This window comes from Rutilus rutilus (assembly GCF_951802725.1).
Source record: "Rutilus rutilus genome assembly, chromosome: 17".
Lineage (NCBI taxonomy): Eukaryota > Metazoa > Chordata > Actinopteri > Cypriniformes > Leuciscidae > Rutilus > Rutilus rutilus.
Window position 1 is genome coordinate 9733849 of NC_140230.1, and position 12377 is coordinate 9746225.

The window sequence follows — 12377 nt, forward strand, 5'->3', positions numbered from 1 at the left end:
AAGAGGAATAAAAAATCATCTTTTGGAAATTGAACTTAATGCCTTAATTTAAAAAATTAGGAAAAATCCAACCTTTAAGGACACCAATTTTCTTTGTGAATGAATAATGTATCGTAAATAAATAAATGTTCTTCCTTAAAATACAGGGTGCATAAGTTTGGACACCCCTATGTTAAATTCCCATAGAGGCAGGCAGATTTTTATTTTTAAGTATTTTTTATTTAATTTTTTTAGGATACTATGCATCCTGATAAAGTTCCCTTGGTCTTTGGAATTAAAATAGCCCCACATCATCACATAGCCTTCACCATACCTAGAGATTGGCATGGGGTACTTTCCATAAGATCATCTCTCAATGCAAATCAAACTAGCTATTAGGCTAACTGAAATAAAACCATGCCAATCTCTAGGTATGGTGAAGGCTATGTGATGATGTGGGGCTATTTTAATTCCAAAGGCCAAGGGAACTTTATCAGGATGCATAGTATCCTGGATCCATGAAGTAACTGGCCTTTAAAAATAAAAATCAGCCTGCCTCTATGGGAATTTAACATAGGGGTGTCCAAACTTATGCACCCTGTATTTTAAGGAAGAACATTTATTTATTTACGATACATTATTCATTCACAAAGAAAGTTGGTGTCCTTAAAGGTTGGATTTTTCCTAATTTTTTAAATTAAGGCATTAAGTTCAGTTTCCAAAAGATGATTTTTTTATTCCTCTTTTTAGTCAACTTTAAGTATGGGTGTCTAAACTTATGCATAGCACTGTATATGTACTTACTTTACCCTGTTTGTCAGCATCAATAAAAACATAATTTTGTGTAGTAGTGTGTTCCTGAATGCAATGTAAATATTTACATATATGGAGACTATTTGCATCAAGTGGGAGTAAATGTGAATATATTATATGAAAACATGTTTAGGTTTATTTACATATATATGAAGTATACTAAAAGGAGCACTGAATATTTGAGTATGTTTCAGAATAGATTTACATACAGTATACAGAAATCTAATGTTAACAAATATTAGACGTTAATATATGCACATATATTGCAAATTAATATATTTACATAGATAAGCATCTAAATGTATTTACATACAAAGGAAATTAATATATGTAAATATTTCCAATAAAATACATTTACATATAAAGAAATCTAATATGTTAACAAATATTAGAAATTAATATATGCACATATATTGCAAATTAATATATTTACATATAATGGAAATTAATATATGTAAATATTTCCAATTACAATATATTTACATATAAAGAAATCTAATATGTTAACATATATTAGAAATTAATATATGCACATATATTGCAAATTAATATATTTACATATAACGGAAATTAATATATGTAAATATTTCCAATTAAAATATATTTACATATAAAGAAATCTAATATGTTAACATATATTAGAAATTAATATATGTACATATTTTGCAAATGAATATATTTACATAGATTGATATCTAAATGTATTTACATATAAAATAAAGAAATATATGTAAATATTTCCAATCAAAATATATTTACACATATTTAATATATGTGAAAAATATTAAAAAGGGGCCAAAATCAAATATTTAAATATATTTTTAATATATATTTCAAAATATATTTACATATAAATATAACATATATTTTAATCTATTTAGATTTAATACATTTAAATATATGAAAATATATTTATTATTAATATATTTCAATATATGTGTCTTCTGTATGGGACGGAACTACAGATGTGAAAGCACCCTAAACGGTTCAAATTGACCCGCAACATAAGGGTTAGGGGTGCTGAGGGGGGACCTCTGGCGTGGAGTCCGGAAGAAAAAAAAATATGGGTGGTAATAAAAATCACGTTTAAACAAACTCGTGTTGTGTTTTGGCTATGCATACATATTACGTGTGTTTGTGGTTGTATTTTACGCTGTAGGCGTAGACAATTACACTGGGTCACCAACATAGCCCAGCACAGTTTTAACTCCCGCATATCCGCATAGTATTAAACTTGTAGCATAAAACAACAGCATTATAGGCTAACAAATAAATAAAATATATTTGGAAATTTCCCTTTAAAACGAACGCTCAGTTTTGTGATACACTGTTATTTCACCGTTTTGTTGTTGTTTTCAAAGACAAACTCACTTTTATATTAAACAAATAAATATTTCTTTACTAACAAAATCTTGTGCTTTTTCCTCCGCTATCGTCCTGTCAATCATCTCCCTGTCTCACTCTCGCGGCTACAGTTACAGTACAATTGTATTTACCATCATCGCGGTACCCACCACCATCAGCAGTTTTGCATTACAGTATTTGCAATAACCACCCCTTGTCCAAAACTGAGCGTATTGTCTAAAAGTAGAGTTATGACTGCTGCATATTATGCTACACTTGACTGAACATTGTGCTTCACCCGCTGCGCTGTCTAGCGCAGCAACACACAGATTAACTCCGCACAGCTAATAAAACCGTCTGGGTGCAGATTAATTAATATTTCTGATATATAAATATTTCTCTGAAACGCGTTAAGTTGCACATAAGTAAGCCCAGGACCTGCCCTGAACAGTTTAATATGCGGTACGCAGAGCCATAGGACTATTATTTTGTTGAATAAACCTGGGGAACTACCGATGATGTCACATGATCAGATTTTCTTGACCAATCGGCTGACAGGGGCGCCTCATGACCGTCCACATGTGCAAAACGAATTTTTTAGTCATTTATTCGTTTTTTGCCTGTGAACTAAAAAACGAAAAATCAAGCCGAAATCTCGTTTTTTCGTTTTTTGGAAAAAAACGAAAAAACGAATAAAGGCGCCGTTTCTCGTTTCTGCTTATTTCATTTCAAATAGGAAATTAAATGGACGGAAGATACCCTGATTCATCTAGATATATCTTTAATGTCAAATTCTTAAATTTAGAATTATTTGACACAACCAATTAAATTAGTATCAATCCATCTTTGCAATGCAGAAGGCAAAGAAGCTGAAGTTGCTTTTAGATGTATTTTTACATGTACGTTTAATGCTGCTCAGAGGGCAGATTGTATTGAGATAAATATATAATATATATATAATATAATTTAAATACAGAAATATGAAATTAATGACAAAATGAAACAATACTTGGATTATAAATATCGCCAGTAGATGGCGGCAAGTCACTTTGTTAATGAACGAGCCATTTATTAACTTGAGAGCCTCTTGATTTTTATAACTGCGTTGAAGAATAACATAAAGTTATATATAACTGCGTTATATATAATCAGCGTTTAAGGGTGGATTCCTGCAGTGGTTCAAGCTGCAAGACTGCCGAATGACTAAAGAAATGTTATTAGCAAGATGGTAGAAAACTGTACATTTCTTGTCTATTCAACCCACTGCCACTTATACCAAAGACAGAAATAAGAGCAGTTACAATAGCTTAATATGTGGGAGTGCGCTGCTATAGAGAGTGACAATATTGTATTGCAATAGGTAGCACTTCAAAGTCAATACCAAATCAAAACTATTTAGCACATTACTTGTAATTGAAAAGGTTTAATGACAAAATATGGTTATGGTTACACTTAAAATAGTTACAAAAAAGATGTATGAGATGATGATAACTTATACCATTAATCTTACCCAGCATGTAAAATGTTACTTGAGAGAGAGAGAGAGAGAGAGAGAGAGAGATAAAGAAAAGAGGAGGTACAGGAAGAGAGCCCCAAGAAAGGGACCCAGAGATTCAGAGAGCAAGAGCACCAAAGAGACAGAGCAAGAGTTACAATCTTCTTTTATCCCTAACCATAAAACCCAATTGTGAGACTTTCAAACTGACCAATCAGATTATTACAACTTCCCCCACCGTACTAAAGGTGTGACAAGTCATAGACCCCCGAAGTATACACATCTTGGCCTACATGCCTAGATCACTATCAGCCCCTCTGTGCCTTTAGAAACTCCAAATGGTTCTTGTGGTAGAAAAAGGGGGTGGAAAACAGTAAAGCAAATGGCTTGGTTCATTTCAAATATCTTGGATTATTTTCAATCCTACACGTTTATTCATGAATCATTATCGTAAATACATCTAAAAGATGCAGCTTCTTTGCCAACACTGTGTCACATTTATGTTATAATAAATATATATAATTATAATATTGCACTAAATGGTGCAATATAGCCCAGTGAGTCTGCCCAGGGGTGTGAGCCTGCGACATCTGTGGCCAAGGGTATTTTGTTGGAATTTGAGACTGAGGACTGGCTTACTTCTGTACAAAGATATCATCTCCCACCCTATCCCACTTAATTTCTCGACCTTCATCACTGTTTCTAGACAGCACTTTGGACTATTTGGACTCTGATTTATCTGTTTGTTCGGAATCCTCATCGCTGTTATTAGACAGCACTATGGTCTACCATTGATCTCCTCAAGTCTACATCTGCCTCCATCACCTCCGTTCTCAGCCAGTCCTAAAGCCCCGCCGCTGCTGGAATTTTGCAGCCCTTCACCATCTCCTGTAATGCCTAGCTGTGACGTCGAGCCTCAGGTCCACAACCTCCATCCGGTGGCTCCGCCTCAGGCCTCTTATGACCTCGCTCCGTCCTGGCCCGTTGACCTGTCGGATCCACCTTGGCTTCTCCCACCTTCGGCTTCACCAGACACCCTTGGTCTTTCGACTCTACCGGGTTCCCTCGTCCCACCAGCTCTCCCTTTTGTCAGTCGTCACACCACCTATCTTCTGCTACACTCTGCTACACTCCGTTCCTCCACCCCTACGGCTGCACTGGGCTCCTCCTTCCCTTTGGGTACACCTTGGTCCTCCATCACACCAGCATCGCCTCAGTCCTCAGGTAATCTGGCTCCACCTCAGGCGCATAACCTAGGCCTCCTGTGCCAGCAATGTCAAACTGACACTGTAGGCCTATATTAACCTGGTTAATGTGACAACAGGTATGTATTGATAGTGGGTAAGCACACAGTTTTTGACCGTGTTAAACATGCAATATGTGCAATACCGTGAAAGAACATGCTGACCGTGGTTATTGGATTGTGAAGTGTTGGACTGAGCTTAATGGTGCTTAACCATGCTTCACTGATAAAGAGTGATATTCAAGGACCAATATGGAATATGGACAATGTGTGTGCGCTGTATCTGCAAGGTATGGACTTCACATTTGTATGCTTTGAGCCACAAAGAATGAGACACCACAGGAAGCTAATTTGAAGCAATCTTAATTAATTTGGAGCACAATAAATAAAAGACAATGTTTGCATCTTACATCTGTGTTTATGGAGTTTATACGCGTTAATTACTTGCTCACTCCTTTTTTTGGGGGGCAAATTGATTACCATTTGTATAACCACAGTTTTACTACAAATACCATGGTTAAACAAGGTAAGTGTAGCAAAACCATGGTTAATTTGTGGTTACCATGATTAAAATATTAACCTTTTTTTTGTATTAAAACCTTGGTTAATTTCATAGTGCATCGCGCAGCTTTGCCACACAGATTTTGATAGTTGGTCCGTTAAATAAAACAGGCAGTGTGCCAAATACTGTATGTAGGCTAGGGGTAGTTGTGGGCGCAGATGCGAAGTAGCCTAAATTAATATTTATGAGATAAACTAAGATTTTACAGCAGGCATAGTGAATTTATATCTACACAGAAGAAAGCCCTGTCTACCTTTGTGAAAAAATAGCATACTTAAACACACTTTACTCAGGCTGCGTTCAAAACTGCATACTTCCCTACTATAAAGTAGGCAAAAAGCAGTAGGCGAATGAATAGTATGTCAGAATCCTCAGCATTCATAAAACAGTAGGTGAGAATTACCTGGGTGGTTTACACATTTTTGTGAGATTCAGACGTGCCTACTGTATACTGATGTTGTGTCCGAATATGCCTACTATATAGTAGGAGATAACAGTACGTGAAAAGATTCGTATGTCTGAAACCTCAGTATTCATAAAACAGTAAGTGAGAAATCCCCGGATGGCTACTGCTTCCGCTCAGATTCTGAAGCTCTCATCGATGGGTACTTTACCCAGGAGGCCACGGGAGAGGATATGTCATAATCGAACATGGAGGAGAACAGTGGATATTTTCAAATGTGAGTATTAAAAACCAAAAACATGGTTCCTTGTGTTAATTTTTTTGAACTACTGTAGAGTAAACTGTTGAATTGTTGAAGGTGTAAAGAGAAAAATCCTTTGTGATTTTGCTGTAAAAACACCAGTAAGCAAAGGTACGTTGGATTTACAAACACTTACATCTGACAACCTGAAATAGACATCTGAGTAAGTGATGTATGTATGATGTAGTATGCTATTATGTAGTAGAATTCACTGTTGTCAACACTGTTTACATTACATGAATGTAAGTAATGTACAAATCTACATAAAGTAGCTGAACAGAAGTTATCTATTTTATTTGTCCATTAGTACTGTTGATAAATTGAGGAACATTTGTATTGGATAAAAAGTGAGTTAACAAATCAGCATACCTTAATATTTAAATGTAGTATTGAGCACATAAATCACAGGGGAAACGTGAATCTTGTTTGGATGTTACAGGGACAGATGAGCAGTAACGTGTATGCTTATCCGGTCAAGAGTGGCTATGAAACGGAATGCGTCCAGAAATTATTTTTTCTTTTTACATTTTAAGTTATAGTTTATTTTAATTATTGTAATTTCAAACAGAGTTATTACAGCACTTTTCTGATTCTTGATTTCTGTGCATTTGCTGCAGAGCTTTTGTTTTTGTTACTTCTAATACAGGAGTCAAATGACTGTACTATTAAGGTGACTGTTTTTGTATTATGTTTGTGCATTTTTGGAGGATCTGAAATGTCGCAGAGACTGTGCGAGCACTGAGGCTTGGGAGCCCACAGCAGCATCCTGGTATAGTGCCATGGATGAGACCCTCCATCACTCCACCTGCCCTTATTGCCTCACGTTGACCAGATGTTGCTGTATCCTCAGTGAGCCCCGAGCCAGCGAGAACATCTAGAAAAAGAACAAAAGGCATTGCATACAGTATGTGATTTTGGTCCAGTTTGTTCTGATGGTTTCTGTTCATACAATTTGAGCCCGACTTTCAGGAGCTTCAGAAGCATCATCAAAAATGTCATGAAGCTTCTGGAAGTCAGGCTTCATTGATTGATATTGTATGAACAGAAACCAGCAGGACAAACTTGACCAAAATCACCTTTTGTGTTCAGAAAAAAACACAGGGATTGAACATCGTGAAGGCGAGTAAATAATGACTGAATTTATATGTTTGGGTCAACTAACCCTTTAAGCCCCCCAAATAGAAATTGTATGAAATGTATGTATGCATTTATATTATAGTATAAAAAACTTTAAAAAATAATTAGCTTGACTGAGCTGGATTTACTAAAATCACATTTACATTTATGCCTTTGGCAGATGCTTTTATCCAAAGCCATTTACAGTGCACTTATTACATGGACGATCCCCCTGGAGCAACCTGGAGTAAAGTGCCTTGCTCAAGGACACACTAGTGGCGGCTGCAGAGATCTAACCAGCAACCTACTGCTTATCAGTTCAGTGGTTTAGCCACTACACCACAAAAGAAATAAAGCTCTAACAAAATTTGCATGCAATTGTAAAAATATTAAATGAAATATGACAAGAAACGGAATGCTGACATGATTTGTAAAACTATATATATAGGTCTATATCAAGTGAAGACAAGTCAAAATTATTTGTTTTAAAGCAGCTTTTCAAAAAGTCATTTAGGCCTGTAAGCTTTAATACTGAGCAGTTTTAGGGCAGGGCAATATAAAGAAATATGTTGCTGATATAAATGATACAATGTTTGAGATTTAGCTATATTATATATATTAATTTACCCAGCAGATAAGTCAGTGCCACTTTAAGTGAGCAGTGAGCATGACTGCATTAAATTACTAGGATTGCAAGGAGAGATAGCCTAATAGACTGATAGTAGACAATATTTTCCGAATGTCATGCAGGGCTCCGTAATTTTACATCAATTTTTCCGTTAGGATTGGTGAATAAAAACAAACTCGGGATTTTACACAAATTATGATAATTCACTGTATTTCAGTAAGACACAGTTCCGAAAGTGTGTTTTATTCTATTTTAAATCACATGGGCAAATAAGATAACAATAGGCTACCTTGTTACAAAGTGATGTTGTTTGTGCATCACTCTTGCCCCCGCAGTTAATGCTGAAACAATGTTGAGATTTCAACCAAAAATCAACGGTAATAGTATTGATTCAACATTACAAAGTGGTATTTTATCAACATCACTTTTGCACCCTCAGTTAATGTTGAAACTGTTGGACAAAAAATCAATAGTAATGCTACTGAATCAACATTACACTATGATTGATTCTACATCACCAATGCTGAATCAATACTGAAATTAACAAAAATAATCAATGGTAATATTGAATCAACGTTACACTAAGATGTTGAATCACTGCTGTTGAATCAACTGAAATTAACAAAAATAATCAATGGTAATATTGTTGAAGCAATATTACACTATGATGTTGAATCTACATCACTGCTATTGAATCAACACTGAAATTAACTAAAATAATCAATGGCAATATTGTTGAATCATCGTTACACTATGATGTTGAATCTACGTCACTGCTGTTGAATCAACACTGAAATTAACTAAAATAAATCGATGGTAATATTGTTGAATCAACGTTACACTATGATGTTGAATCCACATCACTGCTGTTGAATCAACTCTGAAATTAATAATAATAATAATAATAATAATATGTTACATTTATATAGCGTTACTTTATATATAGTTACTTTTCTGAGACCTCAAAGCGCTTTACATAGAAGGGGGGAATATCCTCAACCACCACCAATGTGCAGCATCCACTTGGATGATGCGACGGCAGCCATATTGCGCCAGAACGCCCACCACACACCAGCTTACTGGTGGAGAGGAGACAAAGCGATGAAACCAGTCAGTATATGAGGATAATTAGGAGGCCATGATAGACAGAGACCAAGGGGCAAATTTGGCCAGGATGCCGGGGTTACACCCCTACTCTTTTTCGAAGGACATCCTGGGATTTTTAATGACCACAGAGAGTCAGGACCTCGGTTTAACATCTCATCCGAAGGAAATTAACTAAAATAAATCGATGGTAATATTGTTGAATCAACGTTACACTATGATGTTGAATCTACATCACTGCTGTTGAATCAACTCTGAAATTAATAATAATAATAATATGTTACATTTATATAGCGCTTTTTCTGAGACCTCAAATCGCTTTACATAGAAGGGGGGAATATCCTCAATTGTGTTAGAGGTGTTAGAGGCAGGTGTTAGAGCTAAACTCTTCATGAAGAGGAACAAACACCTATGAGCTGTAGACATTAACTATATCTCAGTTCATTTTCTGTGAAACTACATAGCATTCAAGTAACAAGTTTATCTTGTAGAATACTTAGGTTTTTTCAATGAAAATTTCTTTAAAGGGATGGTTCAGCCCGAAATGAAAATTCTGTCATCATTTACTCACCCTCAAGTTATTCCAAACCTGTATGAGTTTCTTTCTTCTGTTGAACACAAAAGAAGATATTTTAAAGAATGTTGGTAACCAGAAAGTTGACGGTGGCCATTGATTTCCATAGTAGAAAATAAATACCATGGAAGTCAATGGCTACCATCAACTGTCTGGATGCCAACATTCTTCACTCTATCTTCTTTTTTTGTGCAACAGAAGAAAGAAATTCATACAGGTTTGGAACAACTTGAGGGTGAATAAATGATGACAGAATTTTCATTTCAGGCTGATCTATCCCTTTGAAGCTGCAGATTCACCTTATGTAGACCTTAATCTCTTTAAATATCACAAAATAGCCATGTTAGTCACTTTCTTAATAAACAAGATGTTTTTTGTTATTGTGTTTCAGTGGAAACAAGCTAAACTGAATGGAAATCAGTTACATTTCTCAAATTTAATACAGATTCAGGAATATGAATGATTACCTGATTAAGCAGTGATAAGGCACAGGATATCATCAAGTCCCAGGTCAGGTGATTATGCTGTCAACAACAACTCGGTGTATAATCAATGTCAGCATTATCTGGAGGGTGCTTCTTTTTTTTTTATTATTGTACATCTTCGTTGGCCTTCATTCCTACTAAAGGAGCAATGTGCTCTGCATGCAAGCACTGACGGATGCAAGACATGGGCTATGTTTGCAGTGTAACTTTCTTGCTCATGGTCATGTCTCCTGCACTTCAAGAAATGTGTTAAATGACGTTAGAACTTTATTCAGGAAATTCGTAATAAACTTTACTAAAGCAATGTGCATTTTTTAAGTATGTAGATGCACCATTGTTTGAAACTGTGCTAGAGAAGTCATGTAAGTATGTCAGGTGCTTCAACAAACAAGACTTCTGTATAGGATGCACCTATGTTTTCTCTCTATTGAGGAAGCGTTACACTACTGAGAAGTGCGCATGCAAAACCAAAATGGGCGTTTACCAATCAGTGGCCAATTTCAAACTACAATAAATGTTTTTCAACCATTTTTCAACAGACTTGCTAAACCACCCCACCCCTAAACCAAGCCCCCAGTGGATTAGAGCAAATCAGGTAAAGCGGTTGAAAATGCCCATTGTGGTTTGAAACGCCCCACTGATAGAGAAACACCCACTAGTGTTCTGCAGAGATACATGCATGATCTTGTGCTCATCAACTACTGTGGTACCTGCCATGCAGTATACCTTATTTTAAGTCTGACTACGCCACCCCCTGATGATGGGCAGGAGGAACCCCAACTCTTTCTGTGAATGTAGTGTGGCTAATAATACGTTTATCCCCGCAAAGGGACAATCAACAAAAGGCAGAAATGTAAATGTACTCCAAATTTATTACATTAGTACAAAAGATGTAGAAAAGTTATTTAAAACCAATCTTAAAAATACTGTGATAAATGACTGGTGGATTTTTCCTCAATCTAGGAAGGTCGGATCAGCCAATGCAAAACCCCTGCTCAGGAGGCCCCTGGGGAGACAGAAACAGGAGACAGCCACCCAACACCAGTCGAAGCATGCAACACAACAGGCACTACACACTTAAGATCTTTATATACCACTACAAAATATCACACCGTGTTGCAGTTATAAGTACACACCAATACAGTGTCTCTCCCAGTGTGGTCCCCTGAAGAGAAGGGGCAAAGCATCAGTGTGGATCCGGCCTTGTACAAGGATAACCTATGTAGAAGACATAGTTAGAGAGGAGAATCACCAGCATAAATGGCAACACTTAGTCAAAATAAGAAATACTATGAATGTAGCACATGAGTGACAAAATTATGAATAACCAAACAAACAAAGAAAAAAATCAAACAACAGGAAGCAATAAAGAAATGCCTATTAATTACAGGAAAACAGTGGCTGGCCTGGTCCTTTTCAGTATGCTCAACTGTCCCACAGCGCATTAACACATGCAGAGAAAAGGTGAACGTTCCGTTGCAGTGCAGCTCAGCAGCTCAAGTCACACTGGAGGTGATCGCATAAATGTCAAAACTCCATGCAGAAGCCTGTGTCCTCCGTGAAGAGTAGACACGTGCTTCTAGAATTACCCTGCATGAAAAAGGGAGCCCAACTCACACAACAGTATCTAGCCTCAACACGAAAGAGTCTGCCTTGCAGCCAGCAAACATTTATCACTTCCTGATTAGTCATGTGACCTTACAACGGATCACATGATTGATTGAGTGAATGTGATACAGCTGTGTTGTATGCCTGCCTAGATCCCCACACTACAAATCACTGTAAGTTCAATGTCACTGTCTCCACCCATGTGTGCTGTTGGCTTTCATCAAAATTTCAATGCTGATCCAACACACTTTAAACACTGAAATGTCAATCTCAACCAAAATTATCTTAACCAAAACTCAACATTGTATCAATGTTCCCATGCTATCTGTGCGATTTATTTCAACACTTTACTTACTTTGAAAATTAATGTATGTTAGTAGATTTAGTAACAATAAATAAAATGCAAGTAAAAAGCATGCTAAAAACAGAAGTACATTATATGCACCATTGTTTGAAACTCAGAGAGTTCATGCATGTCAAACGCACAAGACTTCCGTGTAGGACGCACCTTGTGTTTTCTCTCTAATAAGGAAGCATCAATTAACTACTGAGAAGCCCACATGCAAAACCAAAATGGGCGTATACCAATTAGTGCCAATTTTCAAACTACAATTGGTGTTTTTCAACAAGTTTTCAAAAGACTTGCTAAAATCATGAGGGCCCACCCCTAAACCAACCCCATATCTCTCTCTGTACCACTCTGCAGAATGTATTGCACTGTC

General features: G+C 36.3%; 1 long non-coding RNA gene across 1 annotated transcript; it reads right to left on the reverse strand.

The window, feature by feature from the left end:
- Positions 1–10899: 10899 nt before the first annotated feature.
- Positions 10900–11793, reverse strand: LOC311276172. The gene is made up of 2 exons (XR_014625038.1): positions 11436–11793; positions 10900–11265 (listed from the first exon to the last, which is right to left on the reverse strand). It is a non-coding gene; the product is annotated as an uncharacterized lncRNA (long non-coding RNA).
- Between the last annotated feature and the right edge of the window lie 584 nt (positions 11794–12377).